We start from the raw sequence: 13015 nt of genomic DNA, 5'->3' as shown, positions 1-13015 counted from the left end.
ACCTTGTCTCGTATATTTAACTCAAAATGGGTTAAAGAGCCCTGGCCAGTGCTCTCAGTGGTTAAAGCATCGACCCACACACCAAAAAGTCACAGATTCAATTCCTGGTCAAGCGCAGTACCTGGGTTGCAGGTTCAATCCTCAGCCCAGGTTGGGGTGCATCCAGGAGGCAACCAATTGATGTGTCTCTCTCACATTGATGTTTCTCTCTCTGTCTGTCTCTCTCTCTGTTTGTCTCCCCCGCCCATACTCCCTCCCTTCCACTCTCTCTAAAAAGTCAATGGAAAAATTATCATTAGGTGAGGATTAACAAAAAAAAAGGATTAAAGAGTTAACTGCATAACATAAAACTTCTAGAAGAAAATTTAATAGAAAATCTTCGTGATTTGGGGTTAGGTTAAAGAGTGCTTAGATATGGCAACCAAAAGCACAACCAAACAAGAAAAAAATGACAAAGTGACTTCATCAAAATTAAAACTTTTTGCCCTGCAAAAGACACTGTTGAGTAAATAAAATAAAAAAACTTACTGACTGAAAAAAAAAAATATCTATAAATCAAATGTCTGACCAAAGACTTACCTGAAATAAAGAACTCTCAAAACTCAACAATAAGAAAACAAATATTTTGCCAATTTAAAAGTGGGCAAAATATTTGAAGATGCTCCACCAAAGAAAATCTAGGGTAGCAAATAAGCACATGAAGATACACCATATCATAAGTTATAAGAAATGAGATACTACCACTCACCTAGAAGAACCCTAAAATATAAAACACAATAATAATTGACCATACTAAGTGCTGGGACTCTCATATATTTATGGTCAGAAAGCAAATAATACAACCACTTTGGAAAACAATTTGGCCATTCTTATAAAATTAAACACACATATCATATGATCAGCAATCCTACTTCTAGGTGTTCCCCCAAAAAAATGTTCACAAAAAAACTTGTTTGGAGGATTCCGGACAACGCCTGGTTCCTCTCGGGTCCTTGCGGCGTCGCCGGAGTGAATTGATCCAGGAGCTGAAGAGGGCTCGAAGGTGGGAAGTGAAGTCAGTGCCTCAGTGGCCAGTCAATATATGTTTTGTGACCTATTCTTTTATCACAAAGAAAGAGAGAAGAAATACTGCAGTGAATGAAGATTCCTCTGCATTTTAACACTGCTTTTTCTACTGTAGTTGGCTTTTGAATGAGGATGACAATGGAAGAGATGAAGAATGAAGCTGAGACCACTTCCATGGTTTCTATGCCTCTCTATGCAGTCATGTATCCTGTGTTTAATGAGCTAGAGTGAGTAGATCTGTCTGCAGCTCAGATACTGAGAGCAGCTTTCATTAAGGCTGAAAAAGAAAATCCAGGACTCACACAAGACATCATAATGAAAATTTTAGAGAAAAAAAGTATAGAAGTTAACTTCACAGAATCACTTCTTCAAATGGCAGCTGATGATGTAGAAGAGTATATGATTGAATGACCAGAGCCAGAATTCCAGGACCTAAACGAAAAGGCACGGGCACTTAAACAGATTCTCAGTAAGATCCCAGATGAGATCAATGACAGGGTGAGGTTTCTGCAGACAATCAAGGATATTGCTAGTGCAATAAAAGAACTTCTTGATACAGTGAATAATGTCTTCAAGAAATATCAATACCAGAACCACAGGGCACTTGAACACCAAAAGAAAGAATTTGTAAAGTATTCCAAAAGTTTCAGTGATACTCTGAAAACCTATTTTAAAGATGGCAAGGCAATAAATGTGTTCATAAGTGCCAACCGACTAATTCATCAAACCAACTTGATACTTCAGACCTTCAAAACTGTGGCCTGAAAGGTGTATATGTTAAGAGATGTACTTCTCAGTGGCAGTATTGAACTGCCTTTATCTGTAAATTTTAAAGTTTGACTGTATAAATTATCAGTCCCTCCTGAAGGGATCTAATCCAGGATGTTGAATGGGATTATTGCCATCTTACACCATATTTTTGTAAAATGTAGCTTAATCATAATCTCACACTGAAAATTTTGCATCACTTTTGCTATTATCATTCTTTTAAGAATTATAAGCCAAAAGAATTTACACCTTAATGTGTCATTATATAACATTCCTTAAAAGAACTGTAAATATTGGTGTTTGTTTCTGACATTTTAACTTGAAAGCAATATGCTGCAAGATAATGTATTTAATAATATTTGGTGGCAAATATTCAATAAATAGTTTACATTTAAAAAAACTTGTTTGCAAATGTTTTTATCAACTTTATTCACAATTAAACTGGGGAATAATTAAATGTCCTTCAAGGAGTTAATGGATAAAATATTGTGATATATCCATACCATGGAACACCATTCAGTAACAAAAGGGATGTATTACTGATATACACAATGATGTGGATAAATCTCAAATAAATGCATTATGCTAAGTGAAAGACAGGCTGAAAGGCTGCTTATTGTCTGATTCCATTTCTATGACCTTCTGGAAAAGGCAAAACTATAGGAGGAGAGACAACATCAGTGGTTGCTAGGGGTTGATGGTCAGAGGAAGGTAACTATACATGAGCTGTACAAGGAATTTTTGGGGGGGGTGATAGAACCATCTGTATTTGATTGTGGTGATAATTATATAACTGTTCATTTGTGAAAACTCAGAACTATATACTAAATAGAGTGAATGTTAATGTCCGTACATCTATCTATATATATAAAAGGTTAATACATGCACAATGTCCCCTCAGGACCAGGGAGTTCGATCGCTCATTATGACATGCGCTGACCACCAGGGGGCGGTGCAGAACAATGGCAGGCAACCAGTGGCTGCGTGGCATTGAGGGAGCGAGGGAAGGAGGAGGGCAGGGAACCTGATTGGCCCTGATCACCAGCCAGGCCTGGGGACCCTACCTATTCATAAATTTCGTGCACTGGGCCTCTAGTTTAAAATAAAGTAGAGGAAAAGTGAATGGATATAATTATATCACTGAATTTCTCCAATGTTAGAAAGAAACTTATTATTACTGGGATATGAACAATCTTTATGAACTAAAATGATCTGGTTTGATTACACAGTAATTAATGTTCATTTCAGCTCTGAAATTCAATTATTCTGCAATTTGATAGAGAACCACACCAAGTGGGAGGACACATTAAGGAGATCACCAATTTTATTTTTTACTAAGAGCCAGCCTGCGATTCAAAATTGTGCGGCGCCACCCACCCACCTGCAGCCCTGCCTTGACACCCAAACCTGTCCATGCAGAGCTACAGCGTGCCTGGCCCAGCCCCTAAACCAGTGGTTCTCAACCTTCTGGCCCTTTAAATACAGTTCCTCATGCTGTGACCCAACCATAAAATTATTTTCATTGCTACTTCGTAACTGTAATGTTGCTACTGTTTGTTATGAATGGTAATGTAAATATCTGATATGCAGGATGGTCTTTGGCGACCCCTGTGAAAGCGTCATTCAACTGCCAAAGGGGTCGCGACCCACACGTTGAGAACTGCTGCAAACCTCTGGCCTTCTCTGGCTGCTTCAAGCCCTGCCCTCAGTCCGGTCCTGCCTTCTCTGGACGCCTCCCCGCTTCCACCTGTCTCTGGAGCAACACAGCGGCTCTGCCCCCTCAAGGCACCGGAGGAGAGCATGGAAGCCTCCTGCCTGCTGCCCTGTGCTCCTTCCCCTGGCAGGTGGGCCGAGGGGCACTCAGAGTGCAAGCGGTGGATGGCGAAGGACTGGTGAGGGGGCACTATGGGCTCTCACCCCTGCCCTCTCCAGCACGGGATGGTCCAGCCTCCTCGGGGTGCCTCCCTGCTTCTGCCCCGTCTCCAGAGCAACGCCCCAGCTAACATGCTAATGACCTGGTCATTATCCATTACAGGGTATCGACCATTAGCATATTAGCTCTTTATTAGCATAGATGGAATGATGATAAAGATGATGTATCCCCTCTTTGGCTAAAATAAACATGGCAACTCATATCAATAGGTCCAAGTCTTTGTTATTGTGGGCAATTCAGAACCTGCAAAATTACATGCCAAATATAAAAAATAGCAAGATACTCCTCCACATTTTTAATTCTTTCTGCAGAATTTTCCAATAGCTTTTATTTAAGAATTTCCCTCTTCTATCTGAATCAATATAATTTGGAAAGGGTATCACTTTCTCTTTCTGAGGAAGCATTATGTTAATCTAAGACTCCTGGACAGTATTTTTGAAACACTAATATAGAATGAATCAGACCAACAAAGATAGCTTTCATGTGATTCTTGACAAATTATAACTTTAATAAGAACTCAGTATAAAATGAAAAAAGCATTTAATCTACTTGCACTTACAAGCCACTTTATTAGTTTATGTAAGGTATTTATGCAGTTTTGACATTAGTATTCAGAGGACAGGCAGAGGAGTTCCAGAAACAAATTTAGTTAACATGGTAAATGAGCTGAACTAAGAAGAACCCTCCGAAAACCACGGAGAATCAAGCAGACCAGGGTGAATAGCTGGTCCAAACCCTTCAGTTTCCAGTTGAGAAAACTGAAGCCCAGAAAAGGAAAATGACTCAAGAACTTCAGAAATCAAGTCAAGCCAAAAAGCAGTTGCAAATTTTAACAATTCACATTGAAATCTCAAAATCACTTCAATTAAATTGATTAAGGCACTTAAGAGGTTATTAGTCTTAATTTTTGGTTTTAAAGTCCAATCACCAAAAAGACTTAACAACTTCCCCTATTCATTACCATAATTATAAATCAGAGAAAAATCACCCAGAACTTAAACACTAAAATGATGACAAATATGATTTTATACGACCAGTCTTGTTCCACTTTAACTCTGGTTTCATCCATGTGACATATTTTATCTGATGGTCTAGCAGGTAATTAAACTCCAAAATATTTTTAAATGCCCTCATCAATTTTAGCAACCTATTTAATTTCTCTGAGCTGCTTCATTGACATATGATGGGGGTCATAATTACTACATACTGAGGTCACAGATTAATGGCCTCAGTTGTATTCATCCTGAAAGTCAGTTCTATCTGAATAGATCTGTAGAATCTACCAAGTAATCTCAAATTCAAGGGAAGTTATCTAACACCAGAATGAGTCCATGTGCCTGCGCCTGATCTAAGGGCAGGATTGGACAGACAGAACTGGGTATCTCCTTGGCAGATGACAGGCCCCCACTTATGCCAGAGCCTGAGAAAGGAGAGCTGTAATAAAGAGAGGGTTAAAAAAATGAATCACTTCCCCCAAATTTCTGCTGTTACATCGAGAGTGCCGAGGATCCTGATTTGAAACTTATCGAACAAAATGGAGATGAAGGGAAGTTTCATAACCTTTTATAATTAAAAAATACACAATAAAGTTAAAGCCACTCATAATTTCAACACATGAAAATTATATACTGTAAATATTTTTTAAATGTGCGCCTTCTATTTCCAATACCCTTTTAGTCTACCTATATCCCTACCTGTCCTAAGTTCATCATCCAAGGAAACCAATTAAGTTTGTTATCTAACTTTAGAGGCATACACACAGCCCCACCCCATCTCAGGCCTTCCCCACACTACTGTCTTGAACAAATCTTTTACCTCCCTGGTTAAGTTAATTACTAAGTATTTCACTTCAGGATCTCAAAGAGGTATCTGCATTCCCATGTTCACTACAGCATCTATAATAATAAAAGCGTAATATGCTAATTAGACCAGACGTGACAACATTCCAGACAAAGCCTCCGCTTCAAGGGAAGCCTGGGTCCTGGGAGCCGGAGGGAAGCCGGTGCCAGCAGCCGGGGGAAGGAAGAGCCTACTCTTGCACGAATTTCATGCATCAGGCCTCTAGTTATTCATAATAGCCAAGACATGGAAGCAATCTAAATATCTATGGCAGAATTAATGAATTTTAAATTGTGCATTTGCATACAATGGAATATTATCTGCCCTTAAAGATGAAAGAAATCCTGCCATCTGTGAAAAAATGGATGAAACCAGAGGACATTTTGCTAAGTGAAATAAGCAAGACACAGAAAAACAAATACTACACAATCCCACTTACGTAAGCAATTTAAAATAGAAGCGGAAAGTAGAATGGTGGTTGCCAAGGGCTGGAGGGAGGGAGAAATGGGGAAGTAGTAGTCAAAGGGTGCAAAGTTTCACGTATGCAAGATGGATGAGTCCTAGAGGTACACTGCACGGCACAGTGTCCATGGCTGACAATATTGCACTGAATATTTATCAATTTGCCAACAGGGTAGATTTTATGCTAAGTGTTGTTACCACAAAACATAAAGAATGAATGGCAGGAAACCTATGGAATAGATGAAATGATTGTAGTACTGACTGTGGTAATTATCTCATAGACATACATGTATCTCCAATAAGTATACCTCAATAACTCAATAGTGGTTTTAAAAAAAAAAAAAAAGACTATACTACTATCAAGCTTAAGTAATACCTACAATTGCCACTAGGGAGTACCAATGAGCCAAAAGTGTATGCCAAGACAAAAAATGAAGAGAAATAGAGAAGGAATGGATACAACCAATATTAGTTGAATATTTACTTATTCTTCATAACAGACCTAGATGAGATAAGCATCAGTCTGGTAGGGGATCTCACATAATGACACATCCACACATATTATTCCGATACAACTTTCCAGGCCCTCAATTTCATGTCTCAATATCCCTGAGGGGAAAGTATATGTAATCATCAGACAAATGATAAGACATTTAAAATGAGAGCAGATAAAATAGAAGCATACATTTCTAAATACAAGTCACCATTCTATTTGTTCTATCACTGTATACATTTTAACTGTGCCTCATTCCAACTCTGTCACATCCATGTGAGTCAAGCCTGAGAACTGAGGATTATTTATCACCTTTTCCCTTGTATAGCATAGGAGGCTGAAGCTCAGAGGTTGACATTCTGGAATTCAAGTCCAGATCTGTCTGATTTCAAAGCCTTTTGTCTTTAAATTAAACCCTGAACCCTCTAGACAAAGACCCTGATCCATGACTCATTTTATGTAAAGTTTCCTGGGAACCACAGGAAAAGAGGCCCCTTTATTTCTGGAAAAATGCTTGAGCTCATATTTCTTTTTTTTTTTTAAATATATTTTATTGATTTTTTTACAGAGAGGAAGGGAGAGGGATAGAGAGTTAGAAACATCGATGAGAGAAAAACATCGATCAGCTGCCTCCTGCACATTCCCTAATGGGTATGTGCCCGCAACCAAGGTACATGCCCTTGACCGGAATCGAACCTGGGACCCTTGAGTCCGCAGGCCGACACTCTATCCACTGAGCCAAACCGGTTAGGGCTTGAGCTCATATTCCATCCAAACTTCTCTTTTGATGGAAAGTGAGCAACGTGGCCAACACCACCCAGCAAGTCAGACAGTGTGGAGACTGGATGGAATTCAGTTCTCCATACTTGGTACATAAAAGAAGCAGGCATCACAGAAGATAGAAGAAAAGGTGAGGTGGCACCTCTAGGCAGAAACCATGACTCCAGGATGACACCAACATGATCTTTGCTTATAATCACCTAGTCTTTCCAAAGGTCAGGCACCCTGCTGAGACCTTTCCCAGCGCCCAATGAGGGTGCTATTCGTGGTTGCCTCTTGGCGTCATCTTCTCCCTTTCTCCTGGAACAACATGCATATTTTCTTTTGTGTACCTGCCTCCCCTATGCCCTTTGGGTGGTGGGTGATGTGGGTTTGATCCCACCCTCAGCTCTAGAAGGTGGCCTTAACTCTATCTCCCAGCCCTTTGGCCCAGAGATTGGTCAGGGTATATTCATGAGCTCACGCAGGTCTTTGAGACAGGAGACACCTGCTGAGGACTTTTGGGAAAGAAAATTCTTCTTTTTTCCACAGGAACTACCCAGAGAGATAGTGGGATATGAGAATGTAAGATCTGAAATTGTCACAACACTGTTGCTACCCTGAGGTAAGACGGCCCCAGCCCCAGAAGAAGGACTCAGCAAACATATCACAGAGAAATGAAACTGGAGGCCTGACAACATTTGAGTGAATCAAACCACACCTAGAACTACACCTCCTTCAAGCCTTCACAGGTACATAAACCAATATATTCCCCTTAAGTTAGCTTGAGTTTTCTGTTCTTCACAAGCAAAGGTATCTTAACTGATACATGTAAGTACAAGCATTATCCCTATTTTAAGGATAAGAAAGCGGTGACCTATAAAATTGCCCAAGCCCTATCAGTTGAAAGAGTAAGATTTGACCCAGAGCTCTCTGCCCCTCTAGACCTTAGCTATTAATCACAGCCTTCCAAGCCAGCATCCCAAAAGACATAGTTCATGACTCAGGTTAAATGGCTTTATCTAGAAACTGCTGCTTAGTCCTCTCCCTTAACCCTCTCACTCCCAATGAAGCCTCCTTTCAATAACATCATCTAATCACACTCAGGGGACAAATACGTTACTAGATTGAGGATATGAACTCACAGAAGCAAATAAGATGTTCTATTTGATTTTAGAGCTGAGATATTAGAATGACTCCCAGTCCCAGAAATTGATCACATATGTACCTTTACTATGGACATTCTATAGTTTCCTAGGCCTAGACACAATCATTTCTGGATCTCTGATGACATCACAGAAAAATGTGTTTAGTGACTGAAACTGCAGGCAAAACAGTGCCAAAGCAAACATTGTGACAATGTGGCCTTGTAAACATACTGCTCACAGCACACTTGCCAAGAAGGTGAGAGGCTGATCATGAGCAAACCCACAGCATCATCGAAAGACCTGCCTGGTGCCATTTTGTAATTTCTCTGTCTCTGCACAGATTCCACCTGGGAAAGGAAAAAGCTTCCCAAATATCCCACCCCCAACTATGTTCAAATTGCTCATTTGCCACTTTCCAAACATAAAATCACCTCTTTCCGTTTCTAACCTGGAACTGCAGGATTTAATCACCTAAAAAAGAAAAGAAAAAAAAGTCCCATGGAGGGAGGAGAGGGGATGGGGAAACTGTTAAAATACTTTCCAGTTAGATCCACCAGAAAGATTGTCCAAAATTATCCATCTTTTTGCAAAGTAAGATGACCATACAAAGTCACATGTTTCTCCTGGAAACTAAACTCTTTAGTCCCTGTGATGATATATTCTGTCTCACTCTCTGAAACTTGTTATTCAGTCTACTTTTTTTTTTCTATCACTGACCTTTTCTGTCGCTCTTCAAAAACGTCCTCATCTCCAATGGTCCCCTCCCTGCACTTGACTCCCACACTAATGGAATCTGAAAGGTATACCCCAATAGCTGGGCTTTTGATGTGGGCTTAGCTACATGGTTTCCCTATTGACTATTCAAATAATTTCAACTATTTTTTTCAGTCATGATATTTGGTATTCTGTTTGTACTTTAGAATAGGTCTCCCCGGAAAATGGCAAAACAAGGTGAGTCTTTGCATTTTTTCCACCACATGAGAGCGGGTGACAAGGAGGGAGAGGAGGGGGCGAGGATAGGAAACCCCACAGAGGCGGGAGTGGAGGAAGATGAAAGATAAAGCTCTAAATGGTGCCAAGAGGGAGAAAAATAATGCGTTTTGGGAGATTAGGTATGGCTCTCGGGGGTAACTTCAAAAGTCTACAAATCGGTAACTTAATCCTCACATAGACTCTATGAAGACCACTTATTACAGTATATTAAGAAGTTCAACTTTTGAACTGCAGGCAAGTCAGCTGACTTGAACAATAACTTTTGTGACAAACACTGGAAGGAGATTGTGTCTACTGGATGACCTTCAGGACTATTCTGACCATACTGCTCTCCAGAGCCCTACCCTGCTGAAGTGGCACCTGATTTATGTTCTAGACCTTCTGCTCAGATGTTTCCCTAGAGGTACATGAAGGAGCTATCAGGGAAGGTCACTGCTGCTGAGCCTGTAAGCCTCTAAATGAGCCATGAAAGGGGGTATCATGGATATGGACTTCAGTAAAAGAACAAAACAGGGAGTGGATACCTTCTTAGGCTCATGGTGTTAATGAGCAGCCTTGAAGTCACTTAGTTCAGACCCTTATTTTCTAGTTAAAGAGATGAAGATTCAGAAGGTAAAGTGACATGCCTAAGGTCACAACTCTGATATATTAAAGATCAAGGAACTGAACCTAAACCAACCCTTTTTTCACCATGTCTTGCTTCCTTGCATCAGTTTTAGTAAATTTCTATAAATCAGATTACCAAATGCCGAAATTCCCTGAATTTCAGTGCAGTGTGGGTATTTGTGAATGAAGCAACAGATTTCTTTCCTGCCTAATTAGGGGGAGAGGAAAGTAGGGAGTGGAATTAGATTACTTTGCCTTAGCAAGGGTCAACCAAGTTTTTCTCTCTCATTAAAATCAGTGGTTCTCAAACCTTGAGAGGCACTGGAACTACATGGAAAGCTAATAAAAAATGCACAATCCTGGGACCCACAAGGATTTTTGATTGAGTAGGTTGAGAGAGAACCCAGAAAACTGCATTTGAAACAAATACCATTGGTGGTCCTTGGCCTACACTGTGCTAACCCATTCTAGAAACCCCATCACCCCACAGATACACCAAACATCCCCACATGATCCAAGTCAATCATGCAATGGTACTGAATTTTCAGCACAGATAGGGATTGTTTTCCTTTTCCTTCTCCCCGCATTCTTCCTCTCACTATCACTTGTCCTTCTCACCACCCTTTTTCTTTCCCCTTTTTCCATTGTTTCCTTCCCTTGTCTTTGCATTTTTAGCTGTGAATCATGGAAAAGGAAAAGGGGGGTAGCAGAAGAAAAGGCCTCACTCATCTTGACTTTTTTAAAAATATATTTTTATTGATTTCAGAGAGGAAGAGAGAGGGAGAGAAGAGAGAAACATCAATGATAAGAGAGAATCATTGATCTGCTGCCTCCTGCATGCCCCCTGACTGGGGGGATCGAGCCCACAACCTGGGCATGTGCCCTTGATCGGAATTAAACCTGGGACCCTTCAGTCTTCAGGCCAATGGTCTATCCCAGTGGTCGGCAAACTGCGGCTTGCGAGCCACATGCGGCTCTTTGGCCCCTTGAGTGTGGCTCTTCAAAATACCACGCGCGGGCGCACACATACAGTGCGATTGAAACTTCGTGGCCCATGCGCAGAAGTCGGTATTTTGTTTGCCAACCACTGGTCTATCCACATAGCCAAACTGGCCAGGGCTCATCTTGACTTCCTGAGCACCAGACTGTCATTTATTGGTGTCCTTAAATTCAAGAATTTTCCATGAGTTGTGTATGGATGGTACCACTTTCTCATCATATAGAGCCATGACTTCTCCTTTCTTTTCCCATTGCTAAAGCTTTGGAACCTCTCCAAGGAATCGAGTGGAGAAGTAAAAGGAAAGGAAATTCAGTCTAATCAACTTTATGTGTTGCTTAGAGAAAGATTTACTGGAAGAACTGAAGCTAGAGAAAAAGAATATCAAAAATAAATTTGTTCATTCTTCCATATATTCTAACATCAACCACTATATTTTATCTTTTAACAGGGAATGAAATAAAAATTAAATAAAACAGCTTTCATTGTTGTTACCGAGCTGTTCAAGAAATAACTGAAAATCCAAGAAAATCAAATAGAAGACTGAAAAATGTTTTTCTACTATAACATCAACTTTGTTTCTTGTTATCTAAAGCTGATGGATCTTCTCTCTCTCTCTCTCTCTCTCTCTCCCTCCCTCCCCACATATACACACACACAATCTTTACTGAAGCACTTGATCAATCTTAGTTTGACTTTTTATCAAGCGCCTGACAAAAACAAATGAAGATGGGTTTACCTATTCCTCTAAGTCACTGGTCATTAACCTGAAGTCCTGAGATTCCTAAGGGGCCAATGTATAGTATACAAGAGGTCTTTAACCTTGGATTTGGGGTGAGGTATCTTGCTTTTCATTAATTTAAAACTGATATTTAACATATTCTTCTTTTATGAATGTAGAAAATACACCATGGCAATATTAGCAGTATCTGTTAATAGAAATCATAGATACTGATCACATTACAGCTATACAAATATATTTAAATAGTGTTTATTTATATTCATCACTATTTAAACTATGGTAGTTTGTAGACCAGCAGATATATATCTTGTTATTTAATGTGTTAACATATCAATATATCATAATTTTCATGTATATTGATATCTATACACCAATATAATTGATTTCCTTATAGTCCTATGTACTTAGTTTCATGTATGTAAAATACTATTTTAAAAAGAGGCCCATAATATAAGGAAGTTAAGAACTACAGCAATAAACTCGCAATACTCTAATTTTGTGTCAAATAATCTATAAACAAAACATGTTAACAGACATCTCATACAAATTCCTTCAATGAGCACAATTTGATATTGTGCCCTTGGATTTTGAATGGTCATGCATATAAGAGACGTTTACCTATAGGACATCTCTGCAGACATGCCCGTACCTTTGTTCATTATCTTTTATAAAGAAATCCACTAAGTTAATTTCTCTTAGAAATTTAATGTCAAAAAACATACTCCAAATGGATTTTTATGTTTCCCTTTATCAAATAATAAGAACTATGTCTCTTTGTTTTTAGTTGTTATTGTCATTGTTTTGCTAAGGGTGACAAGAAGATCAGAGGTAAATGTATTATCTGATTTTACAATATCATCCCAATTTGGGTGTAAAATTGTCTTCTTTTCCTTAAAATAGTTCCTGTTTCACTGCTTTAGCTGTTCTACTAAGAAACTTACTTAGTGGGTTTCTTTATAAAAGATAATGAACAAAGGAATGGGCATGTCTGCAGAGATGTCCTTTAGCTATCCGTGCTACAGGGGTTTTTTATTATTTTTTTTCATAAAGAATTTTTTGAAGTCAGGAGAGAATTTTTAAAATAGGTTTTTAATAATTTTTAGAGATAGAAACGTCATCAATCAGCTGCCTCCTACACACCCCTTACAGGGGACCAAGCCTACAACCCAAGCACGTGCCCTGACCAGGAATCAAACCAGTGACCTCTTGG

At 39.4% G+C, this 13015-nt stretch overlaps 1 pseudogene; it reads left to right on the top strand.

Annotated features, from left to right (window-relative positions):
• The first annotated feature begins 1036 nt into the window (after positions 1-1036).
• LOC138995520 (programmed cell death protein 10 pseudogene) lies at positions 1037-2046 on the top strand (annotated as a pseudogene).
• The last annotated feature ends 10969 nt before the right edge of the window (positions 2047-13015 follow it).

This window comes from Myotis yumanensis, unplaced genomic scaffold (assembly GCF_028538775.1).
Source record: "Myotis yumanensis isolate MYYU_CA2020_CCGP unplaced genomic scaffold, mMyoYum1.0.hap1 SCAF_17, whole genome shotgun sequence".
NCBI classification, from domain to species: Eukaryota; Metazoa; Chordata; class Mammalia; order Chiroptera; family Vespertilionidae; genus Myotis; species Myotis yumanensis.
This window is presented reverse-complemented; position numbering and strand designations above follow the sequence as displayed.